At 45.6% G+C, this 26,656-nt stretch overlaps 1 protein-coding gene across 1 annotated transcript in view; it reads left to right on the top strand.

Moving 5' to 3' along the window:
• The first annotated feature begins 14,831 nt into the window (after positions 1–14,831).
• ACAN (aggrecan) overlaps positions 14,832–26,656 on the top strand; it is an 82,218-nt gene continuing 70,393 nt past the window's right edge. Inside the window, exon 1 of the mRNA XM_063142722.1 lies at positions 14,832–15,089. The gene's annotated coding sequence lies outside the window, so the exon portion shown is untranslated. The remainder of the gene's footprint in view (positions 15,090–26,656) is intronic.

Genomic DNA, 26,656 nt, shown 5'->3' with positions numbered 1-26,656 from the left:
CACCACTGCTCAGACAACGTTGGTGGTGAGAAAAGGGAGCAGGAGATGCCACTGCCTATGTGCTCACTAGCTCTCTGTCAAAGCAAGTGGCAAAAATGATGAGAAAATAGGAGGAGGTGGAGGAACCACAGCTGGTGACCATGATGGAGAGAAAGTTGACTCATAGAGACAGGGGGCCCATTGGGTGGGTCCTCACAAACCTGGATCCATCCTTAAACCTGCCTGATCTTTGAAACCAGCCCTGCCATACATACTGTATATGCGTTTAGGGAAATGGTGGCAGTCCCCTTGTATGGAACTCCCTCCCAGTGTAGATTCGCCCAGATGCCTCTCTTCCCATCTTTTGCTGGATGGTGTTTATTTAATTTTTTAAAGTTAGGCTAGCTTTTAAGATTCAGTCCTGCTTTCTTTTGGATTTCCCCCCTGATGTTTTACTATTGACCTCTTACTATTTTCTTTTTCAATGGTGTACTGTTTATATTTATATATATATATATATATATATATATATATATATATATATATATATATATCATTGCATTTTATTCTGAGCTGCTTTGCTTATTCTTTTCATAGAAAAGTGGCTTATGAATAGCGATGCTGCTGGTACTCAAATTTAGTCAGCTCATAGGTTGAATTGAACAGGTTCAGAGTCCTTAAATGCATAATTTTTATTTTATTTATTTATTTATTACATTTCTATACCGCCCAATAGCTGAAGCTCTCTGGGCAGTTCACAAAAATTAAAACAATAATAAAACAACCAAAAGGTTAAAAGCACAAATACAAAATACAGTATAAAAAGCACAACCAGGATAAAACCACGCAGCAAAATTGATATAAAATTAAAATAAAAAGTTAAAACAGCAAAGTTCAAATTCAAGTTAAAATTAAGTGTTAAAATACTGAGAGAATAAAAAGGTCTTCAGCTGGCGACGAAAGCAGTACAGTGTAGGTGCCAGGCGGACCTCTCTGGGGAGCTCATTCCACAACCGGGGTGCCACAGCGGAGAAAGCCCTCCTCCTAGTAGCCACCTGCCTCACTTCTTTTGGCAGGGGCTCATGGAGAAGGGCCCCTGTAGATGATCTTAAGGTCCAGGCAGGTACATAACAAGCTCTGGATTCCCTTCTAAGGTCATGTCAGATTTTAATTCAAACCGAGAATATTTAGAAGTAGAAACGTGCATGGGCTCTGGCTCCTCCACCTCTGTTCCACAATTTGTTCTTCCAAGAAGTGGCAACCCTAGTGTGATGTTTAAGGGTTGGGATCCACCCAGGACCAGCCTCAAGGGTTGGCATGTTCAGGGAGCTGCCAGGGGCCCACGTCCTGCCAGGGGCCCACTGACAAGAGACATCTGCTGTTGTTGCGTCTCCTCTTCACCCTTGCAACCTGCTTCTTAAATGCCCCATCATATGCCACTAAATGCCATTAAATGCCTAAGCATAGAGGGGAGTCTTAACTAGGGTGACCATATTTTGGAAACAACATGGCTGCCCCCAAGGGGGTGTGCCCACCAACATGCCCAGCCCCCAAGGGGGTGTGCTCACCCAAACATGGCCTTGGTCACACGTCTGATTTCACAGCACACAATAAGACAAACCTGTTCTACCTAACATCTTAATGATAAAATCACTGGAATAAAGAACAAGTGAGACATTCAGTGTATCTGAAATTGACTTTACTCATTCCTACTTTTGTAGCTTTTGCTGTACTTTGAAGCTTTTGCTATACTCTGTGTGATACAGTCTCCCCTTCCCTCAAATATCTTTTCTGACTGCAAATCCTTTACTGGATGACCATAGTCTCACCTTTCCTAACATTTAACACTCTTTCCCCATCACCTTTCTCATATCCATACTCACAGATTCAGCATACTGCTACCACTGAACAAATGAAGCAGTTGACAAGTACAGAAAAATCTAGTACAATAAACCAGCAACCAAGCATTCAGAAAGAGTATAAACTAATAACCCTGGTACAAAAAAAGATGACAGTGTTCGTGCCAGGCAGGCCTGAATGGGGAGCTCATTCCACAGTCAGAAGGCCACCACTGAGGAGACCTCCTCTCTTGTTGCCACCCTCTGAGCCTCCCTCAGAGAAGACACTCGGGGGAGGGGGGAGATGTTGATCATAGTGTTCAGGAATGTTCAGGCCGAGAGAGGCGTTGCATCAAGTATTGCATTCCCAAGCTTCTCCTTGATGTGCTTCAGTCCTTCTTCCTTTAGTTTCACTTTTCCATAGTGGGCTACTGATGATTTTACTCCTGTGTTTAAATCTGGCTTCTGCCATTGCAATTATTATTGCAATTTATGATGTGATCTTACCTTTGATTGTAAGCCAGGTATATAAAGCCTCAGGGCCAGGAAGCCAAATCTAGCTCTCCTGGGGGGGGGGCAGATGGCCATGCCCCCTTCCTTTGGTCCCACCCCCTTTCCCCCAACCACCAATCCTTTGGTGGCGTCACAGCTTTGGTGCAGGTTCCCCCTTCTCATTCTAAAATGTTCAAATGCCTTTCCTGAGGCTTAGGGCATGTCTAGATGGGGCGATGTCCCAGGATTGTCCCTGTGCATCCACATGATGTACAGGGGATCCCAGGAACAGGGAGGCATGACTCCTCCCTTTCCCCAGGATATCACCCTACCCTTCAATTTTGATTTTTCACACCATCTCAGGATGATCCCGAGACCGCAGGTCGTGTGGCCCACCATTGTGGTTTTGTCCCAGCTCCTCATGAGTAAATGTGAGGAGCTGGGAGCCGGGCATGGGGCACGGAGCTCCTCAGGAACTCTGTGCCCATCGGGTGTGGGGTAGCGCGAAGGTTTATTTTTTTAAAAAAAACTTACAGTTTGCGCAGGAGTGCCTGCACTCCTCTCCGATTAAAAACAAAACAAAATGGTGGCCGCAACATCTTCTTCCTGAGATGTCGCACGCCGCCTGTAGATGAGGGGGACGATCTTGGGATCGTAAAATCGCAAGATCATCCCCGTCAAACCCCCTCGTCTAGCCATTCCCTTAGTTACGGGCAGTAAGAGCTTTAAGCTGGTATTTGGGGAGGGCCCACCCACCACTGGAATGTGTCTCCCCTTCCTCACAAGAGCTTCTCTAAAACATAATCCGGCCCTTGGATGGAAAGTGGTTCACCAGCCCTGCTGCAGTTGCCCTCTGGGGAACGCCCATGGGCCTTGGAGGTATGGAATGTGGATCTCAAAAATAAATAAGTAAACAAATATATTAGTATGTAGGCCAAACCTTATTCACAGAATGATGTCAACAAAGAGATAATAGCAGGATAGTCCTGGGGGTTGGGAGAAATGCTCTTATTAGTCGTAGTTGAGGGGTGTTTTCAGACCAGTTTGGCATAGACCTCATCATCTAGATGGAAAAACAAACGTTCCTGTGAGCCAAGTGACACATTCCATGCCTTGGTCAGAATTGGGAAGGGGGTAGCCCTGGAGAAAGCGGCCTGCCACTTCCATGGAGCAAAGAAATGAGTACGGCAAAAATAATAGAAAGGGTGGGGGTTTGCTAAGAATAAATCCTAAAGGCGGCTAAGTGACAAATATTGCTCCCTCGCCCTCCCTTTTCTTGTGTCACAGTGTGGAAATGCGTTAGACCACAGAAGTTCCTTAAAGATCTCTTTGGGAAGTTAATTTTGCACACACAAAAATGTGGATTCATCTCAAATCTTCCGTGGAAACCAATGGGGTGCACAAGCAACCACTACAGCCAACCTGGAGGGATAAACAGGGGCTAGTGTGTGGAAGTGAACTTAGAAGCAAGGGCTATTTTGGCCAATGATATTATAGCTTTATTTACGGGAGAATACATAGCCCGGGAGAAGGGGCATCCGAATGGCAAATGTAAGCAAGTGGGAAGTAATGTACCTTAGGGCAAAACAAATCCAATCTTCACAAATATGCAGATAGGATCAGAACCAGCCATGACTGATGAAGGAAAAGAAGTGGTGGTGGAATGAAAATGTCAACCCAGTGAGCAGCTGCTGTGATATTGAGCTTCATCCCACGTACCTCTTTCCATCGAATTATCCCTACAGAGCTAAGGTGTCGGCGTTGCTGTTACCGGGTGGCAAGATCCTTTGCATACCAGGAAATGGTTTTAAGGGGGGAAATGTAAAAAAAAAATCATAAAAAATCAACGGATGACCCAATCTGATTCAAAATTGGTATGCTTAAAGCTCTCCTTAATATCTATTACTGTGCCAATTTTGATGTCTTTATCTTTAAAGCTTACGCAGGTGTAAGCAATTGTTTAATTTTTCTTCAAATCCTGCTCATGCGCCCCAGTGGCCGCTCGGATGATACGCTCGAAAACTAGAATCAAAATACGGCGAGTCTTTTGCTTTTATAGCACAATTAAAGCAGGATGCATGAGAGTACTTCACAATAAAAGCAGATTATAAGCTGGAAAACTTTGGAGTCCTTTGCATGCAATTCGCAGTGATTGCACAGTATAACGCTGGTGTGAAAAAGCTCAAAGCCTGATTCTAGGTTAGGCATAATTGGGAAATGAATTGAAAATAAAGCCTTATACAAATCTGTTGTGCAACCGCGCATGGAATATGTGTACAGTTTTGGTCAGCATACCAAAAAAGAAGAAGGTCTGATTCAGCATGGTGCTTACATCCATATCTCCACCAATGGGACAAGGTTTTCTCCACTCCTCCATGAATAATGTCGAATGAGTCGAATGAGCTGTGTTTCCCTGTTCTTATTAGTGATGGATTGAATTTGGAATTGGAAGGAGTTCAACATACGAACTCTCCTAATTTGAAAGACCCCAGCCCATTCTGAGCTGAGCTCAGACACCTCTACATTTGTGGGCAGCTTGAAATGGGCTTCATCCCCACTTCCACCATGAGCTAGTCCTTCATCCCAGCCATTCCCACCTTTTCAAGTCCAACCCCCCTGCTCACCCCAATAGCTTATGTTTGAACAATGGAGAGGTGTTGCTAGAGACAAGAGACAATTTGCCTTAACGGAAATGGAGGAGCATTTTTCCAGTAGAGAGGGGGAGAGGGGGCCTGGTATGGGATCTGTAATTTCCCCTGCCTCCCAAATTGAATTGAGAGGCAAAGGAAACTACATGTTCCCATGTTCCCTAGCAGGGAGAGAGTTGCCTGGGATTGCTGTTGTTCAGAAGCATCGTTTTCATTCAAGGCAGACAAGGGCCTCATCTACACCAGGATATTGCACTATGAAAGTGGTATGAAAGCAGTATATAAAAGGCAGGAGCCACACTACTGCTTTATAATGCTATTGAAGTGCACTAATAATAATAATAATAATAATAATAATAATAATAATAATAGTTTGGTTTCTTACCCACCTCTCCGTTTGGATTGAGGCGGGGAACAACCATAAGTATAAAATACATAAAACTGAATTAAAAACATAGTATACATTATTATATATACCATGTTATATATGGTTCGACCATATAACACCTGCTCTGGTCTGTGTGCACTGGCTGCCTGTATGTTTCTGAGCCCAATTCAAGGTGCTGGTTTTGACCTATAAAGCCTTACACGGCTTGGGACCACAATACCTGACGGAACGCCTCTCCCGACGTGAATACACCCGGTCACTACGTTCAACATCTAAGGTCCTCCTCCGGGTGCCTACTCCGAGAGACGCTCGGAGTGTGGCAATGAGGGACAGGGCCTTTTCGGTGGTGGCCCCCAGACTATGGAATGATCTCCCTGATGAGGCTCGCCTGGTACCAACGCTGCTATCTTTCCGGTGCCAGGTTAAGACTTTCCTCTTTGCTCAGGCATATGGCAGCACATCTTAATCACCCACATGTTTTTTTTTAACAGTTTTTAATGCTTTATGTATGTATGTTCTGCGTTTTAGAATTTTAAATTTTGTATACTCATTTCTATCTCAATTTTAGAATTTCTGTAAACCACCCAGAGAGCTCTAGCTATGGGGGTGGTATATAAATGTAATAAAATAAATAAATAAATAAATAAATCTAAATAAAACATCCTAAAAACATCCTGAAATTCCACTGGATAGGCCTACCGGAATAGATCAGTCTTTATAGCTTTCTTAAATGCTAAAAGACTGTTAAGTTGACGAATCTCCTCTGGCAGGCCATTCCACAGTCTGGGAGCAGCAGAAGAGAAGGTCCCCTGGGTAATACTTGTCAGCCTAATTTTGGCAGACTGAAGTAGATTCTTCCCAGAGGACCTGAGTGTGTGTGGCGGATTGTACAGGAGAAGGCGATCCCACAGGTAACCCAAACCATGTAGGGCTTTAAAGGTAATAAACAACTCTTTATACTTTGCCCGGAAACTAATTGGCAGCCAGTGAAGAGATTTTAAAGCTGGTGTAATGTGACAACTGTTGGGGCCCACTGACACATTCCATATACCAATTTATATGCTCTGTGGCCATAGCTAGACCTAAGGTTTATCCCTGGATCGTCCAGGGGTCAAACCTGTTCATCTAGGTGACACACAGGGGACCCAGTGCTCAGGCAGGGGTGAACCCTGGATGATCCCAGGATAAAGCTTAGGTCTAGCTATGGCCTGTGTCAATTTTTAATTTTTGTGAACCGCCCAGAGAGCTTCGGCTATTGGGCGGTATAAAAATGTAATAAATAAATAAATAAATAAATAAATAAAAATAAATGGGCCCCAACAGTTGTCAGTGCACTTCAATACCTCTATAAAGCAGTAGTGTGGCTCCTGCCTTTTATATACCGCTTTCATACCACTTTCATAGTGCAATATCCTGCTTGGTGTAGATTTGGCCTCAGTCTACCCAAACTGACCTCAGATGGACCAAGACCTTTGCATACTTGACAAGAAATTCAGCAATCCAAATCCCCCACTCCCAAATCCTGTAAACAACTACCCTCTCAGGCCAATGAAGTCAAATTTCCGTCCCTCCCATCATTTTTCCTTGTTTTTTTCCTGCTTTACCTATTTTTCTCCATGTTTAGATACACAGAAGGGAATTTGTGGCTTTATGGGTGGGCGGGGGGGGGGGGGGGAAGGGACTGGTATGTCCCAGTTCCTGCATCATTGATGTTTCTGAATGTCACCATGTCCGAAAAGGGCCAAATAACAACAAGAGGGGTGTGATAACTCTGAGCAATGATCTTTATTTGCAAATTAAATAAATAAATGACGGGGAGGGTTACTACCACAAGGTACATTGAGCCAACAGCCTGCTGACTCCTCATTTGTCCCATGGTCTGCTGTGCTCAGTTCATCACGCTGGCTTGGAAGAGGGAATGGTTACAAAAATAATAATAATCCTCATTTGAATTTCATCCCAGATTTTGGAAGTTCAATCTGCCCTGGGCTAAAACAGTTAGATCAAATAATTTTGATGCCCCCAAATGGCTGCTAGAATACTGGGTGAAGTTTTTGGAGTTGGAGGCCAATAGGTAAAATGTATTTTGGGGGGATGTACCTGTTGCTTTACCTTTTCTTTTTAAAGTAGTGTAGTCTATTAGCCAAGCACTCACTTGCTCTATCACTCTCTTTGGGGGTGGAAGGGGGGCAGAGAAAGAGAGAGCGCTGCCTAGTACCATTTAGGGTGACCATATGAAAAGGAGGACAGGGCTTCTGTATCTTTAACAGTTGCATAGAAAAGGGAATTTCAGCAGGTGTCATTTGTATGCATGCAGCACCTGGTGAAATTCCCCCTTCATCGTAACTGTTAAAGCTGCAGGTACCCTGACCTCTTTTAAATCTGGTCACTCTAGTATAGCTCCTGCAGCTTTAACTGTTATGATGGAGAGGGAATTTCACCAGGTTCTCCATATATACAAATGACACCTTCTGATATTCCCTTTTCTATGCAACTGTTAAAGATACAGGAGCCCTGTCCTCCTTTTCATATGGTCACCTTAGTACCATTCCACATTCCCCCCCCCCCACCATGTGTGTCCCCTCAGTCCAGGTGCTACATTGCCAAGTGTCCTTCTTTACAGAGGACAGTCCTCTGTTTGAAGGTATCCTCTACTTGGAGATCTGTCAGGGCCACATCCAGTTTCAGCAGAAGAAATGAGAGAGAAGGCGGTTTTGTGAACCGCCCAGAGAGCTCCGGCTATAGAAATGTAATAAAATAAATAAATAAATAAATAAATAAATAAATAAATAAGCAGCCTTGATGTTGTGCATCAACAGTGAGTGAGCAGGGTGGGGGACGCCAAAGGCAAGGGGTGAAACCAGGACAACTCCTGGTTCCACCCGGTGCCTTTGGCTTCCCCCCCCCCCCCCGCTCACTCCTTATCTGGGGTTTCCTTTCTTTTTCGGCATCAACACTTAGCACCTGGACAGCAGAAAGAGCAAATACACCCCCACTGGGCAGCAATCACAATCTTCTCCACTATAGTTAGTTATATTGTATTTCTATTTAAGTTATAGGCATTATTCCAAATTTTCATTTATACATATAGATTAGCATATGCAAATTGTATGTAAATGTGTGCCTTCTTCTTCTCCTCTCTCTCTCTCTCTCCCTCTCTCTCTCTTTGAGCTGTGTAAATGGCCTCCCAAGGTGTTCTGCCTTGAAGGGCAACTTCAGAGCTCCTGTTGTCTTGGCTTCTTTGGACTTTTGATTCTTAAACTGGACTTTGACCGGAAAGCCCTTCGAATAGAGGACTGTCATCTGCAAAAGGACACACGGCCACCCTACTCTGCACTCCTCTCTCACCTGCTGCTTTTACTCTGCAAGTAACCCCCCCCCCCCAACCTCTGGCCCTGCTTTATGGTGGTGAACCCATGAATGATGCCCCGGTTGAGTTGTCCTTGGCCCTTATTTCTGCCGCTGAGGAGAGAAGTGTTGCATGGGCACAAATATCCAATACAGCAAACATTCTTCACCTGAGGTAATCCCTCTGTCCATCTCCAAGGTCAACAGAGAACTGTTTATTCAGTGCTGAACTAGGAAGAAAATTCTGGGCGAAAGGTAAACAAAGGAGATGTCCTGTGTCCGCATACACAAACGACACTATATTCCCCTACCGACGGGCTTCGTCCAGCACTGGAACACAAAATTAGGCCTATTTTCATTTGTTCACTTGTGCCAGTGCCTTCACTCCTTTTCACTGAGTTTTCAGGCCTGTGTGTAAGCAGAGAGGCCAAAGTAGGGAGGAGAGGGCGGCTTGAGAAAGAGGGGGAGCCACAGCAAGCAAACAAAGAAAGGGTTTATACACTCCGGTCTGAGGGGGCCCTTGGCAAAATGGCCCCCTCCAGCCCTGGTCTTACATGTGAGCAATGGTGGACAGCTATGACGAATCATTTCAAATTTCCCCCAATGTAGCATCACTCTTGGGCATTGTGGGGAATTTAAAATGACGACCCATGCAGGAGGCCCAGGGTAGACATCAGTACTGGACTTAGGGTGGTCATCTTTCTGACTTTACAGAGGACAGTCCTCTCTTTGAAGGGCTATCCCATCTGAGTTCAGTGAAAAGGACAGGTTTGTCATCTAGAATCTCACATTGAGCCAACCTCTATAGAACTGGGCAGAGAGGTCTGTTGGCTCTAACGTCAGTGGAGAAGTAAACCTGCTTCGGGTTTTAGTAGAAACTCTAAAAGGGCTCCTCAAGGTGCTTCACACCATCAGATAAGTCAGTATTATTTTCCTTCATATTTCAGATTGGGGTGGGTGGGAGGTGGGGACAATGAGGCTGAGAGAGAGCGGCTTTCTCGTGTCCATTTAGTGAGTTCACAGCAGAGGCGAGATTCGAACGGAAGGCTTCCTGTTTCATGGCTCAGCCGCTCAACCACTGCGCTACAGCACCGCTCAAGTTGTGTCTCTTTCTGGACAGACCTGATGAGTAACTGGAAAGGTACAGGGAGGATATAAAGAAAGGGGGCTGGGATCGACTTCTAAATAAACCCCACTCTGTAAGCAAGTCTTGTCCTTCCTGGAAGCCTCGGCTTCTATTTTTGCCAGGTGATGAATAAACGACAATATTGGGGTGGTGGTAAAGAGGGAGGTGGGAGGGGAAGAGGGAGGGGGGAGAAAGGACTGTGGCTGTTTACACCTAACCATGTAAGAGGTGCCCAGTCTACACAAGGAGAAGGAGTCCCATTCAGAGCCAGCCACTCCAGGTTCAATAGGTACATTGTCCCAGGGGCTACTGGTGAGGGCCAAAGAAGCTCCAAGCGGCCAGGCAGGCTAACGAAGAGGGATTCAGAAGTTCCCAAATATGTGCGTGAAGAAGCTGTCGTTTGTGTCGAGGACAGGGAGAAACATTCCACTTTGAGTTAGGATCAGACCGAAAGTCCGTCTTGTCCGGCTTCCCAGAGTAACCCACCGGATGGGTCCTCTGGGACATTGATAAACAGGGCAAAAAGTCAATAGCCTTCCTGCCTTGTTACGCCCTAGCAACTGGTCCTCAAGGTTCACTGCATCTGAACACGAAGGGTCTACACAGCCACCATAACTAAATGGCCCTCTCATCCTTCGTGAATGTGTCAAATCCCCCTTTTAAAGCCATCTTAGTGGTGAAACTACGTGCTGCACTGAATGCATAGTGTGTAGCTGATCTTAACAGTCTTTTTAAAAAACTTGGTCTGGATTGGGACCACCACACATGGGTGGGGGTAAACTCTCCCACCCAGCTACTTTCTCCTCCTCCTAAACCACCCCTCCACAAACACATACACATAGGAGCTAAGGAAGGGGAATGAAACATTCATTGGCACCAGTAAAGATGGGTCTTGTTGGTGATTTCCATTTAGCACCACACAGAGAGTTGGGGGGGTCACGAATTTAAGGATGGGAAAGTAGCTAGGTGGAATGGTTTAACACCAATGGCCCCAATCTTACACAGTTACATGAAAGTTTTTAAAAGTTAGGATCAACTAGAGATATAAAATTTCCAGAAATTTTGAAGTCATGAGAAAAAGAATGTTTTCCCCTTTTTTTCTGGAAAAAATGAAAAAAAAAATGGGGAAAATGGGTGTGTGTGCAATATTTGCACTTTTTTTATATAAATTGAAAGTCACTTTGTTACTTTAGGAGCATAAAATGTAATTATTTACAAGTTAGTTTGGCATAAAATTATTACATTTGGCAAATTAAAAGTACAGTGTATTCAAACAATTATTACAAATTGAATGTACTGTTTTAAATTTTTACCTTTTTGGGGTGGGGGGTAACAAATGGAGCTACAAGCTCCTGAACTGTAAGGAACCCCTGAATTGTAAGGAACCTCTTTGGTTTTGCCAGTTTATGAGGGGCAGGCAAAAAACTTTTTAAAAAACCCAAAAAACAGACAGAAGAAACCATCAACATTAGTAACAAAGAAAATTATTTATATCTCCGCTAGTCCTCCACAGTGTCAAGCAGGCATAAAGCACCCATTTCCATAAAAAGAACCAATATTTTTTCTTCATTCCCTCCCCCCAATTTTTCCAATTTGGGGGGGGGGGGCAGCTTCGGAAAAAATGGGGGGAAATGGTTCTTTTCTTAATTTTTCTGTATTTTTCCCTGGCTTTCACATCTTTAGGATCAGCTACTTGCTACATGTTTTACATGGTATCCATCTTGTGGTGGTGAATTCCATAAATGATGCATTGACCACCATTCTTGTACATCAGTAGTGCTGAAGCTGTTTCAGCCTGTGGACCAAATTCAATCTCTGAAACTCTCGAGGGCTGCTTTCCAGAGGTGGGTGGAGCTGAAGGAAATGGGGCAGGACCAAAATGTGAAAAATATTGACATTATTTAACATTATTATTTGCTGGCATTATTTTAAAGTCATCCAAATCGGTGGCCATCTTGTGATAGTAAATTTCGGGGTTTAACTATGCGTTGTGTAAAGAAATCCTTTCTTTTAGCTGTCCTAAATCTACCACCAATCAGCTTCTCTGAGTTGTAAGATTATGAGAGAGGATGAAAAATGTCTAGGAATCCATTTTCTCCACACAAGGTGTAACATTGATCTGTAACTCATATTGCCCCACTGACACGGTGAATGACTGGATTGTCTCTCATTTGCCAGGTCAAAAGATGCCAAGCTTAGGTGAAACTGTGCAACTACTTGTGCATATATGTGAACCGCCCAGAGAGCTTTGGCTATTGGGCGGTATGTAATAAAATAAATAAATAAATAAATACATACATATCCAGGTGTGGATTCCATAAATGTCAATGCACATGTTTAGCCTGCAGAACGTCACAGGTTCAATCCCTGACATTTCCAATTAAAAGGACCAGGTAGCGAGTGATGGGGAAAACCTACATCTGAGGCCCTGAATATTTATTTATTTATTTATTACATTTCTATACCGCCCAATAGCCGGAGCTCTCTGGGCGGTTCACAAAAATTAAAACCATTCAAAGTATAAAACAACAGTATAAAACCATAATATAAAATACAATATAAACGTAACACAAGTAGATCTTATTGGGGTAGATCCATAAATAGTCTGACCTGGTGTAAGGCAGCTTCCTACGCATCTACATTGAACCGGCCTACTTTGACATGTCTCTGTTTTCTGCCTCTAATCTCTTTTTGCACTTCCAACTTTTAAAAACAGATTTATTTCTTTGGAATACCAACAGTGCTCCTATCAGTTGCTTCTCCCTAAATCTCTCTTTGCCAGCTTTCCATCCATCTCCACCCATTCTGTAATCTGACATATATATTAAAAAAAAAAAGTTTTAGAAAATAGCAAATGCAAATAGAGGTGATTCTACATTGGGTGTGAATGGGATACTGACCCCTCCACACACACTTCTGGCTGAGAGATGTTCCCTTTATTTATTTATTTATTTATTTATTTATTTATTTATTTATGCATTTATATCCCACTTTTTTCCCTCCAAGGAACCCAAGGTGGCATACGTAATCCTCCTTCTCTCCATGTTATCCTCATAAAAACAACTTTGTGAGGTAGGTTAGGCTGAGAGTCTGTGACTTGCCCAAAGTCACCCAGTGGGTTTCCATGGCCGAGTGGGGACTAGAACCCGGATCTCCAGACTCCCAGTCCAACACCTTAGCCATTACACCACACTGGCTATAATCAGGTATATTTGCTCCAATGCACAGTATGCAGCTACCGAGGGCAGAGCATGGAGCTATGCAGGGCTCTTCTTCCATCCTCATCTGGCAATCTCATAATATGTACGTAGCATCTGCCTTGCTGCTAGCGGAGGCTGGTGGCTCCAATGTCTGTGGGAAGGTGAATCTGTTCCAGGCTTCATTCAGAACTCTAAAGGACTATGCAAGGTGTGGATAGCTCCTTTAGAGTTCTGGCTGGTTCTAATGAAACTCAGAGCAGATTTTCCACCTGTCTGACATCAGTGTCATGAGCCTCCATTACCTGCAGCTCCCACATCTCCAATGGACACTGGTTGCCTCTGAATACAATGACAAAGATTATGGTTATAGAAGGCTGTGTCCCTTTTCCACCCCAAGAGTAACTCCACATTTTCCCCAACAAGATACTATTCTCTTGCACCAAATCTATTCAAGATCTGTACTACAGGGCAAGATCTTCACTTTGAGATCTACTTGAAGGACTGTCAAAAGGACAGTCCTCTATTCAGGGGTGGGCAGAAAGTAGAACTCCAGAGGTTTGCAGCTTCAGCTCCCAGCATTCTTGACCTTTGGCCATGTTGGCGGGGTCTTCTGGGAGTTGAAGTCCAACCATCTGGAGATCTACCTTCTGTCCACCCCTGGTCTATTTGAATGTGTCCTCTTTGAAAGCCTGTCTGGTTCAAATCCAGGGTAAAAATAAAGACCTGTGAGATCCAGTGAAGTAGGGACCTTGAAGGTGCCCATCCACAGTTAGCACCTAGCTAGCTGACGGAGCAGACCCTCAGGTCGCCTGGTCACTGTCATCCCCACTGTGGGGAGATGTATTATATTTCTGTTTTCACTATAGCAATTATTTCTAAATTTGCACCATATCCCTATAAATTAGCATATGGACCTTTTATGCAAATCTGTGTCCTCTTTCACCCTCTTTCTTGGTGACACGGTTCCTCTTGGGGGTGCATAAGTGGCCACAGTAAGCACAAGTAGGCAGCCGTGCCAATGTCCGGCAGAGTGATATGCCCGGGCTCAGTAGAGCCACAAGTCACACAATCACACTACACCTGAAATCTGCCATACTTTTGTCTTTGGTCTGCCTCGTAGGTTCTCTGGGCGATCCCCTGTCTAAGACTCTCCGAATATTTATTCTGACAGCCCGTGGCCAGTCTGCAGTATTATTGACTGCATTGCAGGCACGCTCCTTCTCTCTCTCTCTCTCTCTCTCTCTCATTCTCACTCACCCTCCTTGCTCACAGATTTTAATTAGATTTATCTTATCTCTTTTCACACAAGCCCTGGTTCTCTCTTTAACTTCATTCCCTATATTATTCCTTCCCACTTGTGGTCCGTAGTCTGGCTGGCTTCTCTCCCAATAGGTGTGTGTGTGTGTGTGTGTGCGTGTAAAATCCTTAATTCTCTGCTCACTCTATTCAGGAGTTTGAGTCTTTCTTTCTTTCCCCCTGGAGGGCTGGCTTCCCCTTTCTCTCTTGCAGTCCTTCTATGCCTGCCTCCCCCTCGCCTCCCCCCCCCAACTCATGTCTTATTTTTCCTGGATTCCTGCCTACCTTGACTCAAAGTTTCATAGGACGATTCAATGCCCTTAGTAAGCTGCCAGCTATAGCAAGAGGTATCTAAAGAGGGACAGGAGGAGCCTGAAGGTCTCTTTTCACAGTCGGTAGCAGCTCAACGTGGACTGTTGCTTAAAACTCTCCCTCTCCCCCACCCACCTACCCACCCTCTCTTTTAATTTTTTTAATTTTTTATATATATATATTTTGTTCCAAAATCAACTCTGCTGCTGCTGCCACTGCCCAGTTATACCAATACCAGGAAAGTTGTGTTCTTCTTGGGAGGAATAAAGCAAGGAAAGACAAGGAAAGAAATATCTGCAAAACAAAACCAGGAAATCTCATCTGGAGGCTTTGAAGAAGACCTACAGGGATTGCACGAGGTTGCGAGCACTTCCAAAACACACACACACACATATACGCAAGAATCTTACTGCTCTGTCAGGTGTATGGGACTTAACTTCTTGAAGCACTGAACTGTAAAAGGTAAGACAAAGTACTTTTTCCTCTACTTTCTTTTTTTAAAAAAGTTTTCATTCATTAAGATGGGATGGGTTGATTGTCTCTCCCTGGAGTTTAGAGGCAGATTCTTCGCAATGCCAGATGCTGGAGACATATGACTGGGGTGGGATGGAGTCTTCACGCCCTACTTCCCAGCAACCTGAAGGCATCTGTCTGGCCAAGTGTTTGAAGCAGGCTGCTGGATCCTTGCTCCAACAGGGTTCTTATTCTTCATGAGTGTAAGGATGCTAGAGTTGGTGACCCGTTTCCTCTCCCCACAACTTTTTGTTAAAAGTTGCATCCACGCACTTGAGCATTTGAGTTCCCTCAAAATAAAAGTTTGCTGGTGACAGGCAGGTAGAGAGAGACACCGAGAGATGAATATGTGATGCCTGCTGTTGCTATGCAACCGACCGAAAGAATAGACCTTGCCACCAACTTCTTTCCATTGACATTTCTGGTGAAGAAATAGATCTACAGAAAAGAGAAAGACATTGGCGAGTTTGCTTGGAAAAATAAAATCAAACACAATAAAATGAAAACGATCCAGTTTTAATGGAAACACAGCTGAGGTGCAAGCCAGAGATGAGGGAGGGGTTAGGGGACATGCTGCCACCCACCCCCTTGTTGGATTTGTGAAAAGAAAAGAACATTGGGTGAAAAGAACATTGATCTAACACCCTCACCCCTCTAAATCATGCCGGCTGAACGTGGAGGGTCCCTGAGTTACAAATTCATTCTGAAAGGCTTTCTTCTGTAGGAAGAGTTGCCAATGCTGTGGATTTTAGAATGATGATTTTATTTTTATCCATTTATCCCACACTATTAGTCGGTTTGGCACATAGCAGAGTTACAAAGATAGCATAGAAGGGCCCCTGAACCCAAGGAACTTACATGTAGAGTGGGGAAACAGGGTGAGGGGAGGGACGTTCCTACTGAACTACATCCATGAAAAGACTTCAAGCCATCAACTAAATTGGAAAACCATCACATTTGCCGATCTGCATCTTTTCCAGAACTTTGCCTCTCCTCCTTTAGGCATCCTAAAGAGGCAAAGTCAGCATTACAGCATTTGCTTCCACATCTCAAATTTAAATTCATTTGCATCCAGAAACACCACAGCACATGGGTTATGGCGGCTTTCCCCCAACATGGTGCCCTCTAGATGTGTTGGGACAACAGCCCCCATCAGCCCCAGATAGCAGCCTCTTGATTGTGGTGGGTGGGTTTGATGGCAGCTGTAATCCTGACACATCTGGAAGACACCAGGTTGGGGAAGGCTGAGTAATGAGGTCAAATGAACTACAGTGTTACCTAAATCCTGAACAGACTTTTTACTTTGGTATCTTAGGCCATAGCTAGACCAGGCCTATATCCTGGGATCATCCCTGTGCATCCAAATGACACACAGGGGATCGCGGGATCAGGCAGGGATGACCCCTCCATTTGCCTGGGATAATCCTTAGGTCTAGCTAAGGCCTTACACTCGTTCTGCAAGGAGTGAGTTGCAACTGGTATGCACAGGCTTTTCCTAGTTTTTCCTCATGACAACCCTGCCAGGTAGGTTAGGCTGAGAGATTGCAACTTGTCTATGGTCAACCAGGGAGCCTTCCTGGCTTTCAGTGATTTGAAACCGCACCTTCAAACCAACTCAAAAGCTCTATCCCCAATACCAGCCAACCCCAACCTGGATCCATCTAGAAGTGTTGGACTATAAATCCCATCAGGTGACTGGAGATGATGGGACTTGTAGTCCAACAAATCTGGAGGGCCCTGAGTTGGGGAAGGCAGCTGTCCACTACACTGCCCAACAGTGACTCATGAAGGCAAGGCACTGATCTCAAATGGCCAAATTATAGATTTGTTAATAATGTATTTGCAAACCATTCTGCAAACATTAAATTACAGAGGACACGGTTGTAGAGAAAGATTTTTAAAAACCCACTATGCTGCAAAACCAGAATTATTGAATGAGTTCTTACTTTGATGTCACCTCTTGTCCTAAGACGCCCATTATTACTTCCATCATCTTAACGGTAATTGCTCAGTTAATGGCTATAATAACCATTGATGGGTTGATTGAGGAGCTGAACATTTATGCAAGTGAGGAATGAATGGATGCATTAAATGTGGGGGAAGAGGAGATGTTTGTCCTACATTCTAAAAAAAAAAAGGTGGGAGGGGGAAGAAAAGGCAATAGGCTTGGATGTCTAACTGGGATTTGTGGCTGTGAAAAGTTGATCCTAAGTCCCTGATGAGCAAGGGCTATAGTGACTTGGCATTCTTTGCTAGTCCTTGGAGTCTGCTTAGAATCTCTACAGACCTGCCTTCCTTTTCAATGAATGCACAGAAAGTGCATTCCCCCCCCCAAGCTGTGGTTTCATTTTGAAGAGAAAATGCCGTTTCTTCACGGAGACGGCTGTTTCAACCCCTTCATTACTTCTGAAAGTTTGCATTACCAACCTGATGCCAAAACCCCAGTCTTGCTAACCATATCCAGTTAGAAGAAAGTTTTCTCCAAAGAGAAAATGTTGCCATGCACAAAAAAGCAGGGGACCCAAGTTAGTCTTGCTCTGTGGCCTTTTATTTATTTATTTATTTATTTATTTATTTATTTATTTATTTTAGTGTTGGTTTTATTAGACTTCTTCCAACAGGTGATGGATAGGATCCAAATGGCACATAATCATTTTTCTCAAGGTCAAAGAAGGTTGTTTCACCACTAGTAGTCAGAACAAATCAGCCCCAAAGGGTTGTACATATTTTAAAGCCGAGCGCTACCAGGGCTGGGACCAAGGATAGGCATGGTTGGGCCCTGACGAGGGACCACACTGTATCAGGGCCCCTGCTGAAAATGTGTCCCCAGGGCTTCTCTTCACCCCTGCAATCTGTTTGTTCACCTGCCTCCTGCTCTGGCCCAGGCAATGATGGTGGTGAGAACTGAAGGTGGAGCAGTGATAGCAATGCCGAGGAAGAGGATGAGGGACAATAGCAGCTAGTGACAATGGTGGTGAAAAAGTAGACTCATTAAGGGAGGGGCCCATTGAGGGTGTGTTGCCCAAGGGCCCTCCAAAACCCGGGACTGGCTTTGAGCATTACTGTGCGGTTGCAGAAAAAGGGATAAGGTGCTTTCAAAGCAAACACGAACAAAACAATCGTTAAAACAAATACCAGTGGTGTATACAAGTGCTTTTAGACTTTCAATGGTAGTGGAACAGAGATATGGACAAGCGCCGAAACGATGTCATTACTAGGAAAATGTCTCTCATTATGAGGCCGTGGTGGCGGGTGGCTTCAGTTTCAGTGTTGCTATGAATCCATTCTGGGTTTTATTCAGAACCAGCCAGATCTCCAAAGGACCTGGGAGAAGGTTCAGCTCCTTGGGCAGCTCCTATAGAGTTCTTGCTGCTTCTGACTGAAACCTGGAGGGGGGGATTCACCGCCCCATTGTCATCAGAGCCACCAGGCTCCACTGACTGATCCTTTTTGTGCCATTTCACCTGGAGAAAAAGAGCACAGAGGAGTTTTTCTTCCCGGCCGGAGGGCTGCAAATAGCTTCATTTGCAGGGTTTCTGGGACTAGGACTGCCAGAGCACCTGCCTCCCTGGCCTCCAGTAGGGCCTTCAAAGAACCCACCACTGCCTCCTCCTTTCCTTCCCCCCCCCCCAAAGATAAGCGCTTGGGGTTGGAGAAGGAGAAAGAGGGAGGTGGGCCTTTTTTGACCACTGCTAGCCCTTGATGAATGCAATGCCAGCTCCAGGTTTTTGAGGGCCCTTGGGCAAGACCCTCAACTGGGGTCCCTTCCCTGCATGAATCTACTTTCTCACCACCCTGGCCCCCAGCTGCTTTTGCTCCGCCTCCTCTTCCTCATCATTGGTCGCACTTGCTTGCTTGACAGGCAGAACACCATTGAGGAAGCTGGCAGGGGCATCTCCTGCTCCTCCTTCTCACTACCACCGTCGTCGTCTGGGCCAGAGCAAGAGGCAGGTAAACAAGTCAATTGCAATGGCAAAGAGGAGGAGGAGCAAATCCAGGTAGTTCTTGTCAGGGGGCCCCTGCTGGGGAGTGGGCCCTCAGCATGTGCCCAACCATGCCTTGATGCTGGCCCTGGACGAATGCTTGCAAATCCCAACCCATCCGGGGCCAAGCAGTCTACACATAATGACTGCGGCGTGAAACAGTGATTAGCATTCCCAGGGAGACGTACTGATTTGCTCAGTTTCAATTAGTCAGCAGACTCCTATAACTGGGGACACGGGCATTCAGAAGACAGGCACCTTGACCTCTGCAACACCTCTGTCTAAGCATATTAGTTGTTGCGTTTTTTAAAAAAAAAAGGGGGGGGTTGCACATGCATTTGTTTGACTTGGTTGTGTCATTCTTTCCATTTTCAGGATTAAAAGACTCCTCCATTTCATTATAGACGCAGTAGAAACATTTTGGGTTGATTGTGAATTTGCTGAGGTTCATTACACCATGTCCACCATTACTTCCTGTCGTGTGTTGGCTCTCCTGGTTTGCTATACCAAGAGGTGCCTGAGTCTTTCAGCTGTCAAGTGCCAGGCTTTCAGTTTCTGTTCAGCGTTGCCTGCTGCAGGATGCTGCATGGCCTGTTTTCAATAAGCATTATTTATTCATGCTTCAATTCGTTTGGCATCCTCTACCTGATCTGCTCTTCATGACATACTTCAGTTTTTGGCCGTGTCTAGACGAGGGCTTATCCCGGGGATCGCCCCAGGATCATCCCTGTGCATCCATATGATGCACAGGGGATCCCAAGAACAGGGAGGGATGATCCCTCCATTTCCCTGGGATAACCGGGATGGCTTTTAGCCTGATTTTTCCTGCAGTTTTGGGATCGTCGTGAGACCACGGGAGGTGTGGGCAGCTGTCCCAGTAAACGCGAGGAGCCCGGAAGCAGGCTCAGGGCACGAATCTCTTCAGGTGCTCCGTGCCCATCGAGGGGTGGGGAGGGGAGTGGGAGCGGGGGGGGGTGTTACCTTTTAATTTTTGCTGGAGCGCTCGTCCACTCCACCTCTTGTTTTTTTTAAAAAAAATGGCCATCGCCATGGGCACGGTGCCCAGGACGTCACACGGCCCATGTAGACTGAGGGGGAGGATCTCACGATTAGCATATCGTGAGATCCTCCCCCTCCCCTCCCCTCGTGTAGACATGCCCTTTGTTTCTCCATTTTTTTTAAAAAAAAATGCACCTACAACCCCTGCCAATGGCGAGTCCTACCTGGGAGAAACTGTCTGGAATTTCTACTCCCCCTGGAGAAATTCGGTGAAATTCTCTCTTCAGTTTCTGCGCCCACAAAAATGGGGAAGAATAACAAGAGGCCATTTGCACCCAGCTCTCCTTTACAGAGTAACATAATCTGAAATGCTGGTCTCTGCCCTGAGGAGATTACAGTTTAAACTTCGCTGGTGGCTGAAACAACAAACGATTATTAATGGTCCATCATTCCTTCCTCCCTTTGCAGTTGCTTCCCTTGTGATCCCTCTCCCACCCCACAGTCTCGCACATATTATTCCTAGTCCTGAGGAAACCCAAATAGTGCTAAACAAATGCAAGCAAATGATTTGCATTTATCCCAGCCTGTATTATTTGCCTGCTTCATGTGCGCCATACAATTTGGGTTTCCTTGGTACAGTGTTTTTGTGTGTGTGTTTTTTTTAATTATTGGCACTGCCCTGCTTTTATTTCTTGAGAAGAAGTGATTTGTATGCAGCCAGGGTCAGCGATTTGAGCTTCTCCTCTCCCCAGCCTTGATTCAAAAACCAACAGGCACATCCACGGGTTATAAAGAAGGTATCTTTTCCTCCTCAGGGTCTCACCTGCCGGGTCCTTTCCCCCCTTTCTTCCCCTCCTTGTGTCGAGGAAGGGTGTCTTACCACCACCAGGTGCCACCTCTCCAAAGCTGGTCACCTCCTCCCCAAACCCCTCCGCCACCACTCCAACTCCCGTGGGCCAAACAAGCCGGTCACTGTGTGCCGTTCACAGCCAACTTCACGGCAACAAAAGCTGCGTTCATCACAAGGCTTGGAGCACATAGAGTGCCAGCTTTCGGCTGGTGAAGAACAGCTTGGAACATTCTAGGTCCTTGAAAGTGTGTGTGCGTGTGTGTGTGTGTGTGTGTGTGTGTGTAGGGGAGGTGGGCAGGAGAGCGAGAAGGTGGAGTGAGCAAAAGAAAGAGAGTGAAAGAGTTGTTCTATATTAAATTAACTTGAGCAGCGCCACGCAAGAACGGAAACCTTGCCGTTTGCTTTTGAAAGACTCACTGCCTCCTTGTGAGAGAGCAGAACAGATTGGCCTGTGTGCGTTACCAGAAATTCTCCCGTCTCTCCATCCATCTGTGTGTACAAGGGGAGAGGGTGTGAATGGCTGACTCTGCCTTCCTCTCTCAATAGACTCACAGTGCAAACGTATAGAAGCTTTTTTGTTGGACCCAGGAATAGATGGACCTTTTTATTTTATAATGGGAACCATCCAGCTTAAAAAAAAGGTTCATGCTGAATATATATATATATATATATATATATATATATATATATTCATCATGAACCAACATGAATAACTGTGTGTGTGTGTGCATGTGTATGTGTGCGTCTATATATGTATATATATATATATATATATATAGAGAGAGAGAGAGAGAGAGAGAGAGAGAGAGAGAGAGAGAGAGAGAGATCATAGAATCATAGAATCATAGAATCATAGAATAGCAGAGTTGGAAGGGGCCTACAAGGCCATCGAGTCCAACCCCCTGCTCAATGCAGGAATCCACCCTAAAGCATCCCTGACAGATGCTTGTCCAGCTGCCTCTTGAAGGCCTCTAGTGTGGGAGAGCCCACAACCTCCCTAGGTAACTGGTTCCATTGTCGTACTGCTCTAACAATCAGGAAGTTTTTCCTGATGTCCAGCTGGAATCTGGCTTCCTTTAACTCTCCTCCACTGGGTCAAAAGACTTAGAGTGAAGTAATTGCTGAAGCTGTAGTTTGTGCCCAATAGAGACCTGCATGTCACAATCCACAATCTGGAGACAGAGACACTTCTTTCAAGTACAGAGGCAGGGATAGACTCATAGAAGCATAGAGTTGGAAGGAGCCATTTAGGTCATTGAGTCCAACGCTCTGCTGAATGCAGGAATCCACCCTAAAGCATCCCTGACAGATGGCTGTCCAGCTGCCTCTTGAAGGCCTCTAGTGTGGGAGAGCCCACAACCTCCCAAGGTCATTGGTTCCATTGCCGTACTGCTCTAACAGTCAGGACGTTTTTCCTGATGTCCAGCCAGAATCTGGCTTCCTTTAACTTGAGACCGTTATTCTGTGTCCTGCACTCTGGGAGGATCGAGAAGAGATCCTGGCCCTCCTCTGTGTGACAACCTTTGAAGTATTTGAAGAGTGCTCTCATGTCTCCCCTCAATCTTCTCTTCTCCAGGCTAAACATGCCCAGTTCTTTCAGTCTCTCTTCATAGGGCTTTGTTTCCAGACCCCTGATCATCCTGGTTGCCCTCCTCTGAACACGCTCCAGCTTATCTGCATCCTTCTTGAATTGTGGAGCCCAGAATTCAAGATGTGTTTTGTTTTATCCAAAAGGTGAAGAATCACATCCTCTTTAGGTTCAGGCTGCTGTTTTTAAGAGTTCCATGAGGATGGGAAAGAGAATTGGTGGAGCATAGGGCATTCTTTGGGTGTATACGGAATTTGGAGCATGGCTGAGATGGCTTTTTAATTCACTCCCCCAAACTATAAGTTACCTTGGCTCACTGAACCCTCTAAGATTGTCAACAGTCCCAGGGGAAGGGGGAGTAACCCATCCACATTTTATTGAACAGAGCAGCTTCTGCAAAAGAGACAGCGTTTGTGCTGAGCTGCACCCCCAATGCCCCCAGGCACCACTTCAACCTCATGGGCTCTGCCCGTGTTCCAGGATTTGTTCTTTCAAGAACTGGCAACCCTAATACCATGTTTGCTCACTGTGATGCATTCAGGACTGGCGTCAAGGGTCGGCACTGTCAGGCACCTGCTAATTGCTCGTACCCAAGCAGGGGGCCAATGAAAAGAGACCCCTGCTGCTGGTGGTGGTGGTCTTTGACAGTGCAACTTGCTTGTTCACCTGCCTCTTGCTCCGATCCAGACAATGGTGGTGGTGAGATGATGGCCCGATCTACACCAAGCAGGATATAACACTTTAAAAAAAACGGTATGAAAACGTTATATGTAATGTGTCCTGGGCCTGAACAGTTGTCATAACCATTATAAACCGGTATAAGCAGTAGTGTAGATCTTGCCATGGAGGAGCAGGAGACTCTACTGTCTGCTTGCTAACTGGCTCTCTGCCTGCCAACCACACAAGTTGTGAACTATGCAGAGACCTTTGGCTATTGGACAGTATAGAAGGAATGTAATAAATGAATAAGTGGTAGCAATGATGATGAGGAGGAGGAGGAGGAGCAATAGCAGCTGGTGACAATGGTAGTGAGAAGGTAGACTCAGGCCTTAGGTAGATGGGGCTTTATCCCGGGGCGATCCCGGGGATCGTCCCTGTGCATCCACATGACGCACAGGGGATCCCGGGAGCAGGGAGGGATGATCCCTCCCTTTTCCCAGGATCTCAACCTGCATTTTAGGCCTGCTTTTTCCATGGTCTCAGGCTGAGCCCGAGACCGCGGAACATGTGTGTGTGCATCGCGGTTTGTCCCAGTTCTTCATGGTTACTCGTGAGGAGCCAGGACCAATGTGCCCATCGGTGGTGGGGTGGGGGAGTGGGGTATATAGCCAGAGCTCTCTGGGCGGTTTACAGATATTCTAAAATTGAGATAAAAACAAGTATACAAAATTTAAAATTCTAAAACACAGAACATACACACATAAAGCATTAAAAACTGTTAAAAATAAACATGTGGGTGATTAAGATGTGCCGCCATATGCCTGGGCAAAGAGGAAAGTCTTAACCTGGCGCCGGAAAGATAGCAGTGTTGGTGCCAGGCGAGCCTCGTCAGGGAGATCATTCCATAGTCTGGGGGCCACCACCGAAAAGGCCCTGTCCCTCGTTGCCACACTCCGAGCCTCTCTCGGAGTAGGCACCCAGAGGAGGATGCCTACTATATATATAATAAAATTTACCTTTTCTGCACAAGCGTTCATGCTCATCTTCTTGTTTGAGAAAAAAAACAAAATGGCGGGCGTGACGCCTCTCCCTCTGAGGTTGTCACACGTCGCGTGTAAACAAAGGGCGCCTGAATTTGCTTTCCTTTTCCCCCTCCTCCTCCTCCCTCCCAATCCCCTTTCCTTTTGTGTCATGTCTTTTGGATTGTAAGCCTATGGGCAGGGACTGTCAAGAAATACTTTTGTAAGCCGCCATGAGAGCCTTTTTTGGCTGAATGGCGGCATAAAAATCCATAAATAAATAAATAAATAAATCTCACAATAAAAGTATCGCGAGATCTTCACCCCTCCATCCTGCTAGACTGGTAGGTCTAGCTAAGGCCTAGGTGAGGGAGGGCACCCATTGAGGTGCAAGTCTTGTGCAAGTTCTCTCTAAAACATGGAACAGGCACTGACTCTGGGTGGTCTGACCAAGGGGCGTACTAAGGTTTCTTATATTATTAGGCAAACATTTGGCCCAAATCTCCATCTAACAGGTGTACCGGCCTTAACAAGACTTATGCCTAATCTACACCAAGCAGGATATTGCACTATGAAAGTGGTATGAAAGTGGTATATAAAAGGCAGGAGCCACACTACTGCTTTATAGCGGTATTGAAGTGCATGGACAACTGTTGGGGCCCATTGACACATACCATATACCGCTTTCATACCGCTTCCATAGTGCAGTATCCTGCTTGGTGTAGATTAGGCCTTACAGGTGGAGATGAGCCAGTAAAATATTATTTAAAAAATTTAAAAAACACGAGAAAGTTAATAAACATCTTGTTACCCCCATTTTATAGATGAGGAAAACTGAGGCAGCATGATGTTGAAATGATTGGACAAGACACATAATGAATTCCCCCTCCCCCTCCAAGCACTGCTATGGTTTTAATAGGTTCTGCTCTTGGCCCTTTAAGAGCAACCAGACAGATGGAACTTTTCCTGGTCAAGTTTTCCCGAAGTAGTGAGAAATGATGGGAAGACCTTTACCTGCTTAATTTCTGTGCATCAGGCCATCATTTAAATCCAAGGGGCAGTAAAAGGGGGAAAAAGTGGGAACTGCTGTAGCTTAGTGGTTAAGATCCTGAACTAGAAATAAAGAAGTCCTCCCTTTGTATCTTCTCTCTGTCGTGAACTCACTAGCAGCATTAAGCAAGCTACTTTCTCTCAGTCTCCCACCTACAATATGGGGGTGAGACTAAGGCTGTTGCTAGACCTACCTGGTGATCTGTGTGGGAGGAGGGGCGAGCCTGTGCTACAAGTAGCGCGGGCCGTCACCCCTGTCTACATGTCAGACGTGACAGGCTACAGGAAAGCCCCGTCGCATCCACCATTTTTTGGTCTTAAAGGGCCGGGTGCGTAGGAGCACACCACTGACAACGGTAAGTTTTTTCTTTAAAAAAAAGGGTTTCCCACTCCCCCCACCACCAGTTTCCCCACCCTGGCCATGATTCCCCCTGATCTCTGCTTCCCCTCCCCCCGCAATCTCCATTCCCCCCCACGTGATCTCCGCTTCCCCCTCCACGATCTCTGCTTCCCCCCGTGATCTCCCCAACCCCCGATCTCTCTCCCTGCCACGATGGGCCCAGCACTCCTGTGGAGCACCTCGCCCCATCCTCCGCTTTTCCTGGCTACTTGTGAGTAATTGCAGTAGCCGGGAAAAGCGGCGGACCGGTCTACACACCCGTGGTCTCAGGCTCAGCCCGAGACTGCAGGAAATACCGGGCCACAAGCGGTTTTGGTTACCCTGGGCCAAGGGAGGGTTGACCTCTGCCTGAGCCCGGGATCCCCTGTGCGTCATTGGGATGCACAGGGGTGAGCCCGGGGCTCGCACCGGGCTAAACCCTGGTCTAGCAACGGCTTAACACTGACCTACCTTACAGGGTTATTTTTATAATTATAAAGAGATGATGGGCCTGTTCAGACGATACGATAAGCCATGGTTAGGCCACTAACCTTTTGGCAGCAAATGGTTAGCGACCATGTTTAAACCATGGTTATGTAGCCACCATGGTTAGAAATAGTTCACATGATCCACTAAGTCATGGCTCACATGGTACACTAAACCATAATACTTTACTACCCTGGCTTAGCATGTCGTCGGGACAGGGTCAATGTATATAAAATTCTTTGGACACCATGCTAAGCACGATCATTATTCCCTCTTAATACCTGTGTCAAGACAATGAACTGATCTGCCGGTTCTCTTGCCAATAATGACACATGCATGGGTTCACTTTGTAACTGGGCTTAGCAAACTGAGATAGATAGATAGGTAGATAGATAGATAGATAGATAGATAGATAGATAGATAGATAGATTCATTCTGTGCCCAATTACAAGCCAAGCTGGACCCTGTTGTATCCCCAGTGGCATCTTCAAAAGCAACAGGG

This window comes from Elgaria multicarinata, chromosome 16 (genome assembly GCF_023053635.1).
Source record: "Elgaria multicarinata webbii isolate HBS135686 ecotype San Diego chromosome 16, rElgMul1.1.pri, whole genome shotgun sequence".
Lineage (NCBI taxonomy): Eukaryota > Metazoa > Chordata > Lepidosauria > Squamata > Anguidae > Elgaria > Elgaria multicarinata.
This window is presented reverse-complemented; position numbering and strand designations above follow the sequence as displayed.